This window comes from Zingiber officinale, chromosome 7A (assembly GCF_018446385.1).
Source record: "Zingiber officinale cultivar Zhangliang chromosome 7A, Zo_v1.1, whole genome shotgun sequence".
NCBI classification, from domain to species: Eukaryota; Viridiplantae; Streptophyta; class Magnoliopsida; order Zingiberales; family Zingiberaceae; genus Zingiber; species Zingiber officinale.
In genome coordinates this window covers 19,512,347-19,532,155 of record NC_055998.1, presented here as the reverse complement: position 1 = coordinate 19,532,155, position 19,809 = coordinate 19,512,347, and positions in this window count along the sequence as shown.

Below are 19,809 nucleotides of genomic sequence, written 5' to 3'. Positions count from 1 at the left end.
AGCAGGCTATAAAAGGGGACTCGAACAGCAGCCTTAAGAGTACAATACACAAGTGATCTAGTCATTGTTCGCTGCTCAAGAGACGCCCTAAAGTGCTGTTACAAGTCATCGACGACCCGGAGCTTCGAGATTCCTAATTTGTGTTGTCAGTATAATTTTTTATTTGCACTTATTGTAATACACACTTGTAACCATTTTGCGCCATTATAGTTGTTGCCCACCGAAAGCGATCAACGATCGCGAGCCTTAGAGTAGGAATCGCCCTAGGCTCCGAACCAAGTAAACCCTTGGTGTCTTCTGTGTTTGTGCTTATTTCGTTTATCATTTCCACTGCTTTAACTCGAACGTTTTTCGAATACGAGAAAGTGAAAGCCACGAGCGCTATTCACCCCCCCCTCTAGCGCGGTCTCGATCCAACAGAGGGTACTGACTTAGAAGGTACCAAGTTCAGAATGTACACTACCGTTTCCAGAGCATATCCCCAAAATGAATTTGGTAATTCTAAATAACTCATCATTGATCTAACCATTTCCATAAGAGTCCTATTATTTCATTCTACCACACCATTCTGTTGGGGTGTACCAGGTGTAGACAGTTGGGATTGAATCCCGACCTCTGATAAGTAACTCCTAAACTCTCCTAAGAGGTACTCGCCACCACGATTAGACCGTAGTGTCTTGATACTTTTACCATGATGTTTCTCCACATTAGCCTTGTATTCTTTGAATTTATCAAAGTACTCAGACTTACGACTTATCAAGTAAATGTACCCGTATCTCGAATAGTCGTCTACAAAAGAGATAAAATATTCGAAACCACCTCTTGCCTGGATAGTCATAGGTCCACACAAATCAGAATGAGTCAATTCCAACACATCTTTGGCTCTATACCCCATGGTCTTAAAAGGTCTCTTGATCATTTTTCCTTCCAAGCAAGATTCGCAGGTTAGAAAATTTTCCACCACTAATGAACCCAAAGATCCATCGGCTATTAGCCTTTGAATCCTACTCAAGTTAATATGACCAAGCCTTAGATGCTAAAGATATGTTTGGTTTATTTTCGAAGGTTGCTTTCTTTTATTAGAATTAGAAGATGTGTTATTAATTTTCATTTGTTACATCGTGTAAGTTATTGGATTTAGAGTATATAAATTTCCAACCAATGTAACAGAACAGATAACTACCTTATTTTTCTTGACAACTACTTTGTCATCAAAAGAAACAGAATATCCATCCATAAATAATTTAGAAACTGAAATCAAGTTCTTTCTTAAACTTGGTACATAAAGATAATTTCTCAAAATCAATGTTTTATTTCTATCAAAAGATAAATAAACATCTCCCACTGCAGCAGCCACCACTTTCGTAGTATTGCCCATGTAGACGGTGATTTTCCCTTCATGTAGTCATCGAGTTTCCTAGAACCCCTGCAATGAATTACAAACATGATCAGTGGTTCCCGTATCTACACACCAGATACCGGTAGATAATACCGCTAAATATGTTTCGACGACTAATGAATAAGATACACCTCCATTGTTCTCGTTTTTGCGAGGACAGTTCGTCAAATGAGCCATCATCTTGAGGATATGATCCCTTACGGGTGTCCCCTCAGTCTTGGTGGTCGTCATTAAGTTTTTCATAGCCTCTTGCCTGGTAGCCGGATTCTGGTGTCCAAAAAGTTCCTTGAGATTGAGTATCATATCATAGGCAGTGGGTATGACCTGATGCTGATGTTGCAGCACATTTGACATAGAAGTCAAAATGTAACACCACGCCATCTCATCTGTCTTGACCCATTTCCTATGTCTCTCTATCTCCTCTTCACTAGAATCCTTATCAGCACGCTAGGACAAACCTCGAGAAGTACGAACTTGTATCCCTCAACAGTTAAGACAATGTCCAAGTTTTGTTTCCAATAAATGTAATTGGGACCAGTAAGTTTGTTTTCTTTCAATATAACAGCAAGAGAATTGAAAGTTATTTGAAATCCTAAGAATCACAAAATATTTGGTCAAAACTTTAGAATTTAAAATAATATTGATTCCTCAAACAATATCATTTAAATTCACCAACACCTCAAAACATCATGAATTTTGTATGCCACGATAGTGTGGACGTATACAAATTCAAACATTTGTAAGAGGGGGTTTTACCCATTAATTTTATTATCTTATCAATCTAAATTTATGATAAATAAAATTAATGGTTGATTTTTCTTCGGTCACACAAATAATAATAGTGATTCCGATGGGGAGGATACTATTAAATATGCCTAAGTGTATATCATTACTTGATACTTAGTCCATTAAATCAGATTGTGCCCCTCTAGATGGAGAAGATCACACAAATCTAAATAATTTCCTATAATCATTCATAAAGGAAGTTTGATATAGTGATCCGCAAACAAACTCATCCGATGTGGAGGAAGGCACTCAAAGCCAACGCGGAAGTTTGAATGCATCACTTACAAACTAGTAATGGAGACTGTGGAATTTAAATAATTCCTCTCCCGCTTAGTTATTTAAATTGAGAAATTTTAATATGCACACACACATAGAGCACATATAGACAGCATAAAAGGCAATAAATATGAAAAATAATTTTCCAACTATTATACCCTCATCCATAGCTGTCCTCCGTGTGCCACTAACCCTAGTCGCCACCAACGGGTCATGTTGTTGCGTCTATCTTACTTCCTTTTCCGTTGTGCCTCTGGTCCTCAAATAGCACCACGCCTCGCAAGGATACGATTCACGACAAAAATAAAATTTTACATTTATTGATCCTATATTCCAAAAGGGAATGTACATGTAATCTAGATCGAACAGAATGTAAAATCCTGAAAACTAATTGGTGTCGGCCTTTTTGCATGTCACAAGGCGCTCCAAATTAATAAAGATTGGAACTCATTTAAGCTAAAGAAAATGCGTGTAGTAAGGAGTCCCAAGTCGTATTTTTCCAATGATAACTAATATGTGTGTGCATTCTGGAATTGGTTCCAATCAAATTCTTACATCAACAAGGTCAATTAAGTACATCATTTGACTTACAATTCAATTTATCTTCATCTAATGCATTCAAGATCAGAATTAAAGATAATTCATCCTCATCGAAACATGATTAAACTTCTTTCAATTCAAGTTGTTAACAATTAAGCATCATTGGATCAAATAAATTAATAACCATCTCTCCAATTCACAATCACAATTTCCATCAATTTCTTAAGCTCAAATAACTAAACTTGGACAGAGATAACAAATCACAAGCTCAAGTTCAACATTCCATTTTCAAGCATAATCACAATCACCACAAAATTCAACTATTAAACTCAAAAGCTCAATCAGTGACAACAAATCCATCGAATATAACTAAGGTTTGCTAATTAAATGAACAACACTCAACAATTTGTGACAAACGAATTATCTATGTCAAAAACAGTAACTAGATTAATACCTAAGTCAGTAGCTAAGCATGGGGTTAGAATTGCAGAAATCAAAGTTACAAACAAGAAATCAAGAATAGAATTGCAATTGAAATTCAAACAAAACAAGATAGCAAGGAATAGAATCAGATCTGATGATCTGAGCAAATTCATGGACAATTCAAAGACAACTAATGAAGAAAACTAAAACCCTAAACATCCCTCAATTCAAATCCCATAGCAAAAACTCCTCACAATCTGCCGTGAAGCAGAAATGCTCTCGGAACCCCTATAAGCATTCAACAACAATCAAACAAGCTTCTAGCTATTTCCATAGGGCACTCACAGCTCACGGAAACCTCCGTTCAAGCTCCATCCATCTGGAAACCTCATCGGCCGAAGAAACAGAGCTCAAGTTCTGTTGAGTCGCAAATCAGATCGATCGGCCAAATCGACCCAGATTTGCTGCGTAATGAAGATCGGAAAAGGTCCAGTAGCTCTCAGGAGACCTCCCTCTAAGCTTTGGTGGATGCGAAGATCGCCGATTGGGAGACCTCCACAATCGGAATCGCGGCAGTGAGCAGAACCTGAGTCGCGTCCGAGAAACCTCTCTCAACACTCTCTGATCACCGGAAGATGAACGCCGGCAGCTGATGATCGTCGTCGTCGAAGAAATCTAGCTCACGGATCTGGATCGAGGAATGGGAACTCGGCCGCCGCAAGAAAGAAGACGATGACACTGTAGCGGAATTCACGAAGCCGAGCCCAACTGTACTGTAGCTTCTCACGAAGCTTTTAAATCATCTTCAATCTGATCGGACGGCTGAGATGATTCCGGGCTAAATCAACGGTGAAAAGTCATCCAAAATATGATCTGAAGGTATTGATGTTGATCTAGGGTCTGGATCTACTCTCCTGTAGGTCGGATCGATCAGATCATCACTGGATGGTCTAGATCCGACCAGTCTTCAATGAACGGTCTAGATTAATCCGGCTGGATCAATGGCTGGATGAACCCAGATCTGGATCAAAACTTCTGGATCTTCATAAATAGCTCAGATCTGCTCCCCATTAAGTTGGATCAGCCATATCTTCAACGGATGGCTCAGATCTGCTCAATCTTGGATGAACGGCCTATAATGCTCCGAGGCTTGGTCGACTTGATTAGCCCTTGATTTGAACCCAAATGCAGCCTGATCTGATCGGGTCCATGACCCTTTTGATGCCTACAAAATAAGGATAAAATATTAGCATCAAATTAAGCCATAATAACATAATTTACAATTTAGTCCAAAATTAATACAATGTATAAAAATGTAATGTAAATATGAGTTCTATATATGAAAACTACATCAAACCATGATTATATGAATGAGAATAGTATAGTAAAATCATGGTTATCACTAATACAACTCCTACTATATTTAATAATTACAATCATGCACACACATAAAATGCTCTCGACATGCCCGAGGACCCAATGACACACAAACACAATAGGGCAATAATAGTTGGAACTAGGATGTCTGCAACCACAGAGTTAATCTACTTGCACATCCTACTATTTTTCTGCCTAAATTTATGTATGAAAAGTGCATAATTTAACTGAAAACCAAACACATAGAGTCAGAAAACTAGCTCTGTTACCAATTGTTGGGTGCTACTTGGAATACCGTTCTGTTTCCCCTGTATAAAAATTTGTGCAAGCACAAAACTTTTCCTAGCAACTCATGTGTTCTTAAACTTGGATTGGAAACGAAACTTAGCATTCTTACTCCAAGATCAAACCATGTGTTCTTCATAAGTTAAACTTGGATTGGAAACGAAACTTAACATTTTTACTCCAAGTTCAAACCATGTGTTCTTCATAAGTTAAACTTGGATTGGAAACAAAACTTAACATTTTTACTTAAAGTTTAACTCATGTGTTCTTCAGAAGTTAAACCATATTATAGAAGTTGATTAAATATCTATTTCAAGGATTAGCTTCCAGGTCGTTGGCGAGGCACTCGGCCTTCTTGGTTATGGGATCATCCACCACTTTCTAGATAAAGCATTTTAAAGAAATTGAATATTTAAACTCCTCACAATAAACCCTAGGTTTAACTAAAGAGACCTCAATCGAAGCACAAGATCGAAACATAAAATTGAAGCATAAAATCGAAACACAAAATCGCTAGCCTTTTGTGTTGGTATTTCAGGATCCATACGAAGAAAAAACTAAACTAGTTCGCAGGGGAATAAAGAACTAGTTGTACCTTTCCTTGTAGCTAAAGATCTCTTGATCTTCTGCTATATTCCTCTCCTCTTCTTGGACGTCGTATGAGCGACGATCTACCAAGACGAAGGCGCCCGACCTTCTCCTTCTTTTCCAAGCTTTCGGCCACCAAAGAATACAAAGTGAAGAGACCTCCTCCTTCATCTTCTTCTCCTTCAAGCAACCGACCACAAGGTGAAGGTTCTTCTCCAAGTGCCGCCGGCCCTTATGAAGAGGAAAGGGAAAAAAAAAGGAAGAGCCGACCACAAGAAATTAGAAGAGGAGCCTTAGGTTGTGTTATTAGAGAGCATCCCCTCCTTCTCTTTTATAATCTTTGCTAGCGGCTAATAAGAAAAGTTTTTAATAAAGTTTTCTTTTATTTGCTATTGTAGATGGTTACAAAAAAGGAAAGATTATAACAAAATTTTATTTTAAACAAAATCTTCCTTTTATTCCTATAATGGTTGGTTACAAAAAAGGAAAGATTTTAACAAAATTAAAATATCTCTTTTAACCATTGTAGATAACTACAAAAAGGAAAGATTTTAACAAAATTAAAATATCTCTTTTAACCATTATAGATAACTACAAAAAAAAAGATTTTAACAAAATTAAAATATCTCTTTTAACAATTGTAGATAACTACAAAAAAGGAAAGATTTTAACAAAATTTTGTTTTCAACAAAACTTCCTTTTCATTTCTTGTATGGCCGACCCCATGCTTGAGCACCAAGCATGGCTTGGCTGACCCACATCTTGGGCACCAAGAAGGCTTGGTCGACCCCTTGCTTGGGCACCAAGCAAGGATGTGGCCGGCCCCTCATTTGGGTAAGAAGCAAAATCAAAACGGGTGAACGCGAGGCTTTATAGAGGCTACAGTAGTGACCGAGAGGAGAAATTAGTTTTGGCCTCCTGATGAACTTGAGCTTCCTGTGTTCGACCCGAACACCCAACTTAAGTTCATCAATAATAACTCATACCACTAAAGAGTTATTATTGAACTACCACACCAATCTCATATTACATTTGTTGGAATGTATACTAAAAGCCTAGCTTTTTGTATAAACATATATTTAGAAATAAGAATCATATTGGTCAAATATCTACATTTATATACTAAGTGTAGTTGTTCAATTAATTTATATTGTAGATAACATGGTGTGTGGTGTCACACACAGAAGATCATGTTATCAGTTCTTTATAAATTATAAACAACTGCTCACAACTAAGATGGAAAGGAACAAACCATTAGAATAGTCGTAGTGTAATTAGGTATTAGTTTATCTTGACTAATAAATTACACTAGTACACTCTAAGTGTATTGAGTATGACCATTTTAGGTAAATTCTATTTATACTGACTTGATAAAAGAACTAGACATTAGTTATTATGCAAGTGTGTGCTCTTAATCCTAATATAATAACAAATACATATATTTAGTATTTATTTCTTTAACTTATCAAAGGGTGAGATTTAGCTAGATAAATCAATAGGGTCAAGAAGTTGAGAAATGATATTACTTATAATGTGTGTTGTTGATTATAGAAGGAAACTGTGTCCTAGTGATCTAGGTTGAGAATGTCCCCAAGAGGAACTCATAAGAATTATCATGTTAAACTCTGCAGGTGGACGTAGTCTGACATGACAATGAAGTTGAGTGGTACTACTCTTGGAGCTAGATATTAATTAAGTGAGTTGTTAGTAACTTACTTAATTAGTGGGCATTCGTTATCTTAAACACAGGGAGACTAACACACTCATATATGAAGGATCCCATAATGTAATTTGGGATTGGTGCGATAGTGCAATAATAACTCTCTAGTGGAATGAGTTATTATTGATGAACTTGAGTTGTGTGTTCGGGGTGAACACGGGATACTCAAGCTCATCACAAGGCCAAAACCAATTTATCATCTAGGTCCCTGACGTAGCCTCATTAAAGCCTCAAGTCCACCCATATAAAGTCCTTCTTGGTGTCCAAGAAGAGGCCGACCCATGGCTTGGTGACCAAGCCAAAGGGGCCAGCCAATCTCCTTCACAAAGGGGTCGACCCTTTGCTTGGTGTCCAAGTAAAGAGGGGCTGACCATAATATGTCAAATAAGGAGGGGTGTTTTGAATTTTTAAAATCTTCTCTTTGTAGAAAACTACAAGTTTTAAAAGAGAGTTTTTAAAATATAAAACTTACCTTATTTGAATTAGGTCACATGGTTTAATATAAAGTTTAAAAATTTTAAAACTTTCCTTTTTTAACCATCCTCATGGTTTTTAGAAAAAAGGAAGAGAAGTTTTAAAATTGAAATTTTCTATTTTTGTAACCATGTTAAAAAAGGAAATTTTAGAAGAGAAGTTTTAAATTTTAAAACTTGATTTTAATTTTTAAAACTTTCCTTTTTTAACATCCACAATAGGAAAGAAAGTTTGTAAAATTTTATAAGAGGATTTTTCTTTTGTAAAATTTAAAAAAAATCATTTCTCTCCTTGATGATGTGGTCGGCCATCCTTGCTTGGTGCCCAAGCAAGGGGCCGACCAAAATCATCATCCAATCAATGTTTGATGATTGATTCAATCAAGAGAAAATAAAAGGAAAAATAAAAGGGGAAAAGGAAAAACAAGAGGAAGATTTTAAATTTTGTAAAAAGTCTTTCCTTATTTGCCTTGGGCAAGTATTATAAAAGAAGGGGAGGAGAGGCCTCATGAGCAATCTATTATTTTCTCTCTTCTCTCTAGTCTTCTCCAAAGGGTCGGCCCTTGCTTCTCTTCATGCTAGGGCCGACCACCTCTTGTGGATACTTGGTGTGGCCGGATACAAAGAGAAGGAGAAGAAGAGAAGAAGTAGGGATTTCATCATCTCTTGTTCGCTCGCTTGTGCTCTCTCTTTTATGGCTGGATCTCTCCCCTTCCCTTCCCTTTGCTCTCTTTGTTCCTTGATGGTGGTGGTGGCCGAATTTTAGAGAAGGAGGAAGAATGCTTTGGGTGGTGTTAATCTTGGAGAATCGTCACCCACACGATGTCCAAGAGGAGGCGAGGAATACGGCAGATGATCTCGAGGTTATTAGCATACAAGGAAAATGTATAACTAGTAATTATTTTTCGCATCATGCTAGTTGTTTTTCTTTGTATGAATTCCAAATACAAGAGACATTAGATTCTAGTTTTTCGAATTGTAATTCGAGTTTGTGTTTTCTTTTTATTTTTCAAATTTATGATTCGATTGTTTTTTTTTTGTTAAACCTAGAGTTATATAAGGAAATTAAATATTAGCTTTCCTTAAAAGGTTTTGTCTAGACGGTGGTGGATGATCCCATACCCAAGAAGGACTAGTGTCTCGCCATGCAGTTTTGGAAGACAATTTTAGAAATTAATATTTAATTAAATTTATAACGTAGGTGGATTTGGATCAATAGTGTTAAGTTCCGCTTGCGATCCGAGTCTAAACCATTAAGAACAGATAAGTTAAATTTGGAATCAATAATGTTAAGTTCCGTTTACGATTCCTAATTTAACTTCTAAAGAACACAATAGGTTGTTTAGGAAAGGTTCGACACTTGTACAAAATTTTTGTACAGTGGAACCAGTACGATCTTCCTAGGACCAACCAACAACATTATGAGCTCCTTCTAATCATGAGTGCATTAATATCCCTGTGTTTAAGATATCGAATGCCCATTAATTAAATGAGTTACTGACAACTCACTTAATTAATATCTAGTTCCAAGAGTAGTACCACTCAACTTCATTGTCATGTCGGATTAAATCTACCTGTAGAGTTTACATGACAATCCTTATGAGCTCCTTAAGGGGACATCATCAACCTAGATAACTAGGACATAATTTCCTTTTATAATCAACAACACATCATATAAATAATATTATTTCCCAACTTATCGGGCCTATTGATTTAACGAATAAATCTCACCCATTGATAAATTAAAGAAATAAATACTAAGTATATGTGCTTGTTATTATATCAGGATTAAGAGTACGCACATCCATAATAACAGAAGTTATATTCTTTTATGCAGTCAGTATAAAAAGAAACAACCTCAAATGGTCATACTCAATACACACATAGTGTACCAGTGTAATTTTATAGTTAAGATAAACTAATACCAAATTACAGTACAACCATTCCAATGGTTTGTCCTAATCCATCTTGGTTGTGAGCTACTATTTATAATTTATAAGGAACTGATAACATGATCTTCTGTGTGACACCACACACCATGTTATCTACAATATAAATTAAATGGACAACTGCATTTTACTAAATGCAGACATTTGATCAATGTGATTCTCATTTCAAAATAAGTGTTCGTATAAAAAGCTAGACTTTTAGTATACATCCTAACAGAACGATCTCGATCCGTCAGTGGATGACTCCTTGGAAAACCTCCGGCTAGCTCACGTAGCTCCTTGTGGGTGGAGAAACCTCGTCACAAACTCGCACAAGCATGCTAGACATATAAGAGTACTTTGGAGACTCTAATAGGGATTAACCACCTCTATTTTGTCAACCTTGGCCAAGCACCCTGAGCTCTATTAAATAGAGCTCAGGAGGAAACACCTAGCTGTGTTTCCCACCACTAGTCGACTGGTCCTAAGTGAAATTCGACCATTACAAGCCAACGATCGGGTACCAGTCGACTGATGAAAATACCAGTCGACTGCTACAGTAACGCTACAACACTATTACAACACTGCTACGACAATGCTATAGTACTGCTACAGTGCATAATGGCATTTTACCCTGAGTACAATCTCTCATGCACTCGTCCTTGCCCGCACAACCTAGACCTAGCCTTCTAGTCTCCTCCATCAGCCTTGTGTCCCTTAGATGCCTCCCCATCCTTCACGCCTTGCCTTCTAGAGCTTCCATTAGCCTTGTTATCATTGTCGGGTCTTCACTGCCAAGAGCCACACTCCGGGACTTCATCCTTTGCCAAGTCACACTTGGACTTACATTGCCAAGACTACATACTTGGACTTATACAACCAAAACTCACCCTTGGACTTTCCTCCTTTGCTAAGATTATCCTTGGACTTTCCTTGTTGTACTTGTATCCTGCACACTCACAATGCATATCAAATGCAATAATAAACCTAACTTAAACCTTTGCCCAAACATCAAAACCTAGGGTACCCAGATTGCTCCAACAGAAATTACTTGGTTACAACCGGGGAGGTTGTTAATCCAAGGAAGATGTAAATCTCACTAAAATTCTCCTCTGGGTGAAAAAGCCTTTTACAGCAATTAAATCTCACAACTAGAAAGCTAAACTGAAACTGAATCAATTACAAGTGTTGTTTCTCTCTTTTTCTTATTGTATTTAACTTCTAAGAGTAGGGCTACTTTTATAGCCTTGTTCAGGGTACCTAGAAGGGTTCCAAGCGCTTGGAACGGGATAAAAGTTTATTCCCGATGCAGCGGGATGCGCCACGTCGCAAATGGCTAACTTTTTGGTTCCGGGCGCCTTGACCACTAGGAGTCCGGGCGCCCGGACCAGGTCTGGGTCTTCCGCTTCGGTCCCGCTCGCATTGGTCCAGATCTTCCACTCTGGTTCTTGATGTAGAACTAGATATTAATTATGACACTAATGATTATTTTTAAACATTCCGTTTACTAGCGATGTTGATGTAAATGATGAAGTTTGACATGCTAGGTTAGGATATATAGGACAAGAACAAATGAATAATTAGCTAAAGAGGGTCTCTTTGTCACTTATGCTAAAGTTAACTTGTCTATATGTGAGCATTGTCTTACTAGAAAAGCAACTAGGAAACCATTTGGTAAGACTATTAGGGTTGAATCAACATTGAAATTAATTTATATGGATATTTGTGATCCAATGAATGTGAAGGCTAGACATGTAAATCATTTTTTCATTACATTTATTGATGATTTCATACGTTTTGGTCATCTGTGTTTGATCTCTCATAAATTAAAAACATTAGATTATTTCAATCGTTATTTGAATGAAATTGAGAATCAATTAGAACGTAAAATTAAAACCTTACATACTGACCGTGGAGATGAATATTTGTCTGATTAGTTCAAGATAATATGTGATCAGAAAGAAATTATTAGACAACTAACTATCCTTAAAACTCCTTATCAAAATGAGGTTGTTGAATGAAGAAATTGAGCACTTCTAGATATGGTTAGGTCGATGATGGCTTAAACTAATTTGCTAATTTCCTATTAGGGAGATGCGTGATTAGCTGCAACCTATATACTTAACTGAGTGACTTCTAAATATATTCCATCTACTTTATATGAACGTGGGACAGATAGAAAATCATATCTGAGTAATCTGAGACTTTGGGGGTCAGCTACTTATTTTCATGATACTCACAAATATGGAAAATTAAGACTCAAGGGTAAGATGTGTATCTTAAACTTCTAAGGATTATGTTTTCATTGGTGAATAACAAGATGGAACCATCTCTGAAATAAAATATAGAGATGCTACTTTTCTTGAAACTAAGTTCCTAACAAGAGGTGAAGTTGATAAGACAATTCTTTTATTTACGATAGAGGAGAAGGAAAATATTCCTTTATCAACAAATCAGGTATTATGAGAGATGTCTAAATCTAGTCAATTTAGTAGGAGTGATTTGTCGATGAATGAGTTAGTTTCTCAATAGTTCAACCTATAAAAAAGTAGCCATCAACTATTCATCAAAGAAGGTTTGACATTGAGAATGAGACATTAATGATTCTCCCAATTGGCAATGGGGAACCTCAGACTGTTGAGGAAGACTTGAGATGCTCAATTAGAGGAAAATAGAAAGTTGTAATGGATGAGAAAATGGGGTCTATGAGAAAAAAATTAAGTTTGTAATTTAGTCGATCTTCCTCCGGGTCAAAGGGCTAATGGGCTAGTGTAACGATCCTACAACATCATCAAAACATCATGAGATGTAATGGGCAAAATACAGGTGGTCAGAACTCCATACAAGATATAGTCCTGAACCCTTAGAGAGAGAGACCTAAAGTCAGTCATAATGGATACTCTCTCCTCCCTAAAGAAATATATATAGATAGTATATAATGTAATATGGGAGTAGGGTTACTATCATACAATAGAGTGGGTGAGAACCTAAAGTCTTTACCACCTACTCTCGTGGAGTATGTTAAGTCATCGATCTTAATTAGGTTGTATAAAATTGGGTACATAAGTCTAAGTTTACTAAATGATTACAGTAAATGAGTAAACTAACCTATCTAACTGATAATAGTCTACTTCTATAATAGGGGCACAATATCGGATAAAGAACAACCGACTTAAAAACCTAGATTTTAATGCTGCTCAGTAGAAAATCTGGAATCGATAGAGGGGACACTGCTCAAACTGGGCTAGGACGGAATAATGTTCCATCACTTCCTAAAGTTATATATATATCTATATATATATATGTATGCAACTATTCAAGAAAAACATGCAAATATAACAACAATAACTAGATAGATTGAGTTAGAGGGTACCTAGGAGGCATAGTTAGGATTCTATAGGGAAAAAGGGGAGAAAAAAAGGATGAAAGCCGGCTGGAAGTCGCCTTGCCATGAAGAAATGCGAACATAGAGCAAGCCTCTGTTCATTGTAAAAATACGGGTTGAAGGCGCCTTTAGCCCGATGGAAGGTGCCTTCCATGTGTTATGGAGGGCGCCTTCAAGTGCATTGAAAGCACCTTCAGTCGATTGGGTGGGAATTTTTCTACCCTTCCAAAGGTGCCTCCGATTGTATTGGAGGTGTCTTTCGACCAGTTTTTTGTTTGTTGTTTAAATGTTTAGTTTAATTTTATTTTAAGTTTTAATTTAAATTTAATTTAATTATAATTTTTAGATTAATTTAATTTTAAGTTTAATTTTTAAGTAAGTTTAAATTTAAATTTAAATTTTAGTTAAGTTTTGATTTTAAGTTAAATTTTAATTTTAATTTTAATTTGAGTTAAGTTTTAATTTTAAATTTTAAGTTAAGTTTAAATTTTAATTTTAAGTTTAATTTAAGTTTTAAGTTAGGTTCTAAATTTTAATTTTAAATTTTAAGTTGAGTTTAAATTTTAATTTAAGTTTAAGTTTTAAGTTAGACTTTAAATTTTTATTTTAAGTTAAATTTTAATTTTAAATTTTAATTAAATTTATTTTAATTAAATTTATTTTAATTAAATTAATTTTAATTAAATTAATTTTAATTAAATTAATTTTAATTAATTTTAATTAATTTTAATTTAATTTAATTTAATTTAATTTAATTTACTTTATTTTAATATACTTTATTTTATTTTAATTTAATTTAATTTAATTTAATTTTATTTAATTTATACTTATTTATCTCACCGAATCTATATTTTCAATTAGGAAATCTTATAATTTTGTGAGATGAGTTGAATTTCAAGGTTGGATTTAATCTATGTTAGATTCAAGTTATTTTTTTGGTTCAACAAACAGATATTTTTTGGATAAACATCTAAGCTATGGAGAGTCACCTGAACATTATTAGAGTAATTACACCTTCAAAATTTTCTAAATAGTCATGTCCACTAAACTTAGTACAAAACTTTGGTCAAACTAGCTAGGATTAGTAAAGGGTAATTTCAATTAGTTCCACTAAGCTAAATGCACCAGGTTGGAGTCATATCTTCCTAGACATGCATAGATAGAGTTTTCTTAACTTACTATCTTCCAAAACTTCTCCAGTACTATTTGTTAAGTTAAACTTTTGTCCCTATTTAACCTAATTCTAATTACCCAGTCGAGTAAATTATTTTTTGAAGGTGCCAACTAATTTGGAGCGTTCCCCTGAATTATTAAACTTTGGGTTCAGATTTTAGGTTTGTGTCGACTTACTTTATAGTTATAATAAACTTAATTATAGCTTGAATTTAGATTAATTTCATATTTACTTGATTTAATTTTAGTTTTTAATTTAATTTTATATTTTAGGTTTGAAGGTTTAATTTTTGAGATTAAGGTTGAGTTATTTGGTTTATTTGATTTGATTTTAGGTAGTTATTTAATTTTTTTGTATTGATTGATTCCTACTTGCGTGGTTAGACACGCTTTCATAACCCAAACTTTGATTTGATTTTTATTTTGAGTGACTAGAGTTATAAAGATTTTGTTAGTCGAGCTGGACTTGTATTCGTCTGGACTTATTGTACCCAATTCTTTGTGATCCAAGGATCATATCAAAGTACTTGGATCTAGTTGTGAATTTTCTAGAAGTTGTTTTAGTTCAATTACTTGGCCTTTTAATATGGAATTATCTTTCTAAGTTTTACAACTTGAGTTGGGATTCCAGCTTGAATCGGCATAGTCATCGAGGTTAATTTTAATTATTCATTAAGTATTTTATTTTCTATACTTAGTTTATTTATTTTGTTTCCAGAGATAGTCAATTTTCTATATAAACATGTAATTATTTTGAAAAACTTTTTGTTTAAAATAGATTGTACCTCGTCAGAACCTTTGGAAATGAGTATGAACTCATGGCTCGATTCAGGTTCGGTCTTCCGATTCACTTTCTGATTTTGGTTTGTATGCCATGAGCGTGAGGTAGTTTGTGTGCTTTGGTTCGTCGCTGTCCGATTCTTCCATGGACGATTCGTCCGAAATCGCCTTGAGGGCTTTCTTCTTTTTGAGATTTAGGCAATCGTGCTTGTAGTGTCCCTTCTTATTACATCTAAAGCACGTGACATTGACCTTGTTGTTGGGAGTGGACTTGATTTTCTGTAGATCCTTTTTGGTGAAGTCTTTCTTTCTCCTAGTGAACATTTTTTTTACCAAGTTCACTAGGTGTTCTTCATCGTCTGACTCTGACTCAGACACATCTTCTGGTTTTGATTTAGTTCTGGATTTTTCTTTGGATGATCCTGCAACAAGAGCAATACCTTTCTTGACGGGTTTGACGTTAGTTTGTTCGTGCAACTCTAATTTACAGAATAATTCATTTAATTTTAATTTAGATAATTTTTTAAAAATTTTGTAGGCATCCATGATGGATGCCCACAATTCATTTCGAGGAAATACGTTTAGAGCATACCTTATTAGATCTCGGTTCTCTATTTGGTGGCCGATTATGTGGAGCCCGTTGAGGATGTTCTTGATCCTCGCATACAACTGACTTGTAGTCTCTCCTTCCTACATTTTGATGTTAAATAACACATTTAAAAATAAATCTCTTTTAGTTACCTTAACGTCGTTGGTCCATTCATGTAGTTCTATAAGCTTGTTCCACAACTCCTTTTTGTTCTCATGTGGTCTGACATGGTTCAACTTCTCCTTTGTCAGACCATATTAAATTGTGTTGAGGGCCTTGAAGTCGATTTGAGTCTTCTTTTTCATCTCCAGATTCTAATTTTCTGGGTCCATTGGAATTTCGATGTTGTGGTCAACTGACACCTTGTATCCTTTAGTGATACTGAACCACTGGTCAAAGTTGGTCTTCAGGTATACTTCCATTCGTTTCTTCCAGTAGGAGAAGTCATTTCCATTGAATAGCGAGGAACAAATTATGCTGGATCTCTCGGTTTGGGCTATGAATTTACTGAAAAAGAAAACTTAAACGAATACCAAGAATGAGTCTTGGGGTAAGTAGTGTGGGAAAAAGGTACGGTTATTGCAGTTATAATTAAGTGATAGAAATTGAAAAAAATAGAAAAAGCAATTATCCCCCTACTTGATCGATGGTTGCACTAATTCAGAACTAATTATGCTCTTATACTATTTGTTAGATTGTGAGCATGAGAGGGGAGGGGGGAGGGTGAATCACGTGTTTTTTTTTAAAACAGAGTTATTTTAAAAATTTAAAGTAAAATTGTAGATGAAAGATTAAACTGAAAAGAACACACAAAAAAACTCAGTCGGTTTTACTTGTTTTGGAACCTTCGGCGACTCCTACTCCAAGACTCAAGTCCCGCGGAGCTATCGATGGGTAATTCACTAAACACCTCTTCCAAAACTGTCGAAAGATGTAATCGAATACAAAGACAAGGACAGTGTAACAGTGTACACTTCCCTTTTTAAAGCAATAGTATGAAAATTGCAACACTATTAAAAGTTACCAACAATTTAGAGCGCGCTCGTGTGTTGTTGTCAATTTGCTAGAGATGATCGGGTGACTCAGAAAAGCAGCTCGGTGGTAGAAAGACTTCTTTGAAGTAGCAGCAGGAAGCCGGAGAACGCCAAGTGGACGCGTAGAAGCTTGTAAATTAAGGCGTGTTGAAGGGCTGGTCGAGATTCTCTTTTATGGAGTGTAGAAGGCGCCTTTCGTAGCATTGACGACTCTTATAATGCGTAAAATCTGATCCAGAATAGTTCATCCCTTATCGTCGATGAAGTCTGATTTTATCCAATGGAAGGTGTCTTCTAAGCCTTTGAAGGTGTCTTCCATGAACAGTACTCAAAGCACCTTCCGTATCTTGGAAGGCGCCTCGGGTACTGTTCACCCGAGGCCTTTTGTGCTTCCTTTGCCTTGTAAAATGTGTTAGTCTAACAAAAATATTTAATCTGCAAAAGAAAGTTAGCACAATTTATAATATGATTAATTTATAACTTAGACACTATCTTCCAGACTAGGATCTAGTCAGGGTCTCAATCTAGGTTTCTAAAATGGACCTAAATTGGACCGACACCTACCATTCCCTCAATCAGGACACGTCCTCACTGAGTCATTCTCCTCCAGTGACTTACCTTCACTTACCAATTTGCAATCTATCGACTAGCCTTTCGACCCATCAGGTCTTCTCGCAGTTGTCAGGTCCACAAACCTAAATAGATTTCGGCCAGCTGTTAGGCTCCGTGGGCGCAACTGGACTTCCCGCCAGATATCAGATCAACCCTTTGATCTATCTATGTTTCGTACCAACTATCAGATCCTCAGACCTACTTGAGTTTCATCCTAGTGTTAGGTCCCCTATACTCGTCAATTCCTGCATGCTTGATAAATGCATTAGATTAAAAAAACATTTAACTTAACTCACTTGTCATTTATCAAAACTTGAGTTAGACCGTTAGTACAAATTGTACAAACAACCATAGTCTGTCCCCGGATTATACAAAGGAAGGTAAATCACCGGGTCAATCTCATCTCAGCTAATTGTGGCAAAATGTGAAATACTCGCCCTCAACGCCCCCGCCAGCCGACCCCATGACTAATATGGAGGAGGTAAATTATGGTGACTAAGGAGTCAAGTGGATGAGAGGTGAGTTTTATGGGGTATAGAGATTTATACCTCGCTAACCCTGAGAATCGACTCAGGGCCAACTCAAGGTATAGACCACTAAGACTGATTATTATTTTAAAATTATATGAATTTAGATGATACATATTTAAAATTATGTTTTTATAACTTTAATTTTTTACAAAGTAAATTAGATTTGGTTAATAATTTTATTTTTTTAATTTGATCAAATTAAAGTTAAATTTGATTGTTTTTATTTTTTTACCATCAATATTACATTTGATTGATAATTTTAATTTTACGCTTTTAAAAATATATTTGATTGATAATTTATTTATTTTTACTTTTTTAGCTAAATATTTTTGATAAAATAAATTTAATTAATAATTTATTGAAGTTAAAATCGATAAAAATACATTTTAGTGGATGAAGCTTATGTCAATATAGAATTTTAGAGAAGGTCTGTTGTATACATAATTACTTGATCTTGTTATAGTTAGATCACACAATAATTATTTTACCATTGTTTAAACTTTTTTTTATCAAAATTAAAATTGATTGATAATATTTTATTTAGAAAATTAGCAAATTATATATATATATATAATTTATTTAATTAAAAATATTCATTAGATAAATATATTATTTTTTAATAAATTATGTTTGAAAGTTTGACATCAATATTTTTTTTTTAAATTTTACTAATAAATACAATATAAAGTTATTGCTACACCTAATTAGTTACTATATCCAATTACGAAAATAATCTTTATGAAACTATTCTTTTAAATTTTACTTATAAAATTAAATATTTTTAATAATATTTTATTTACAAATTTATATTTTAAAATATTAATTTTATTTCAAAAGTATCTTAAGTTTTTAAATTTTTTTTCCGTACCCTTAAAAATGATTGAGATGGCTTTGAATCGACCTTTTGAACTCAAGTGATAAATCTCCGTCCAATTACTGGTTGGATGTAGAGAGAAGAGAAGAGACCTTGACCGTCCGATCTGGTGGGACCCTGGGATTCCTGGCTGAGGGGCTGTAGGAAAGGTGCGGTGCAAAATGGGTGTTTTCATCTCTTCTCTTTTATTCTCTTGAAGACCAGCTTGTTAAGCACGCAGTGAAGAGTTTTATCTTTAAATTTGCATACAAAGTATCCTCCGAGAAGTGCTCGAACACCGTTCTTGTCCGACGCCGACGAGCGAGCTGCGTCTGTCGGTGGCTGTATCTGTGGCGGGTGGCGGTCGCCGGTGGGTACATGGTCGACGGCGGCCGCGGTGGAACCAGAGGCTGCAACGATGATTACGTACGTGGCAGTCTTCCAATTAATGAGCACAAATATATTTACGTACGTAGTAGTCTTCCAATTATTTAATATTTTTATTTTATAAAATATACATCGATTAATATTTATTGGTCACATTGATTATGGTCATCTGGTGGGCCACGTGGTCCAGCACGACAGCCGACCTGGCAACTTTAATGCTACACCCAACCGCAAACCAAATCAATCCCATAACAACATTTACAATTAACATTTATTAATTATCCCAAGTAAAGTCCTTCAAATTCTTCTCTTTAATTTTGTAATTTTCTCTTAAGACATTTTATAAATTTGACATTCGAAATTTACCGACGTGGTACTCCACATGCCTAGCCATTTGCCACCTCACGCCGGCCCCACTCGGTTCCAATTCTGGGCCCCATCCCTTCTAAATTTCTATAGTGAAATGTTGACGTAATTTAACTTGAAGATTGGAATGACGTGGCGATCAATATCTTGGTCTATACCCCGAATCCGACGGTAACGAGCCTAACACCTCGAACCCTATGAATTTGGACCGCTCGATCTCTCCGGCTATGTTCACCCGTACGATCTCTTCTCCAACCACGATCGGACCGTTCAATTTTAGAATTTGATTTCAAAAGTAGAGAGGG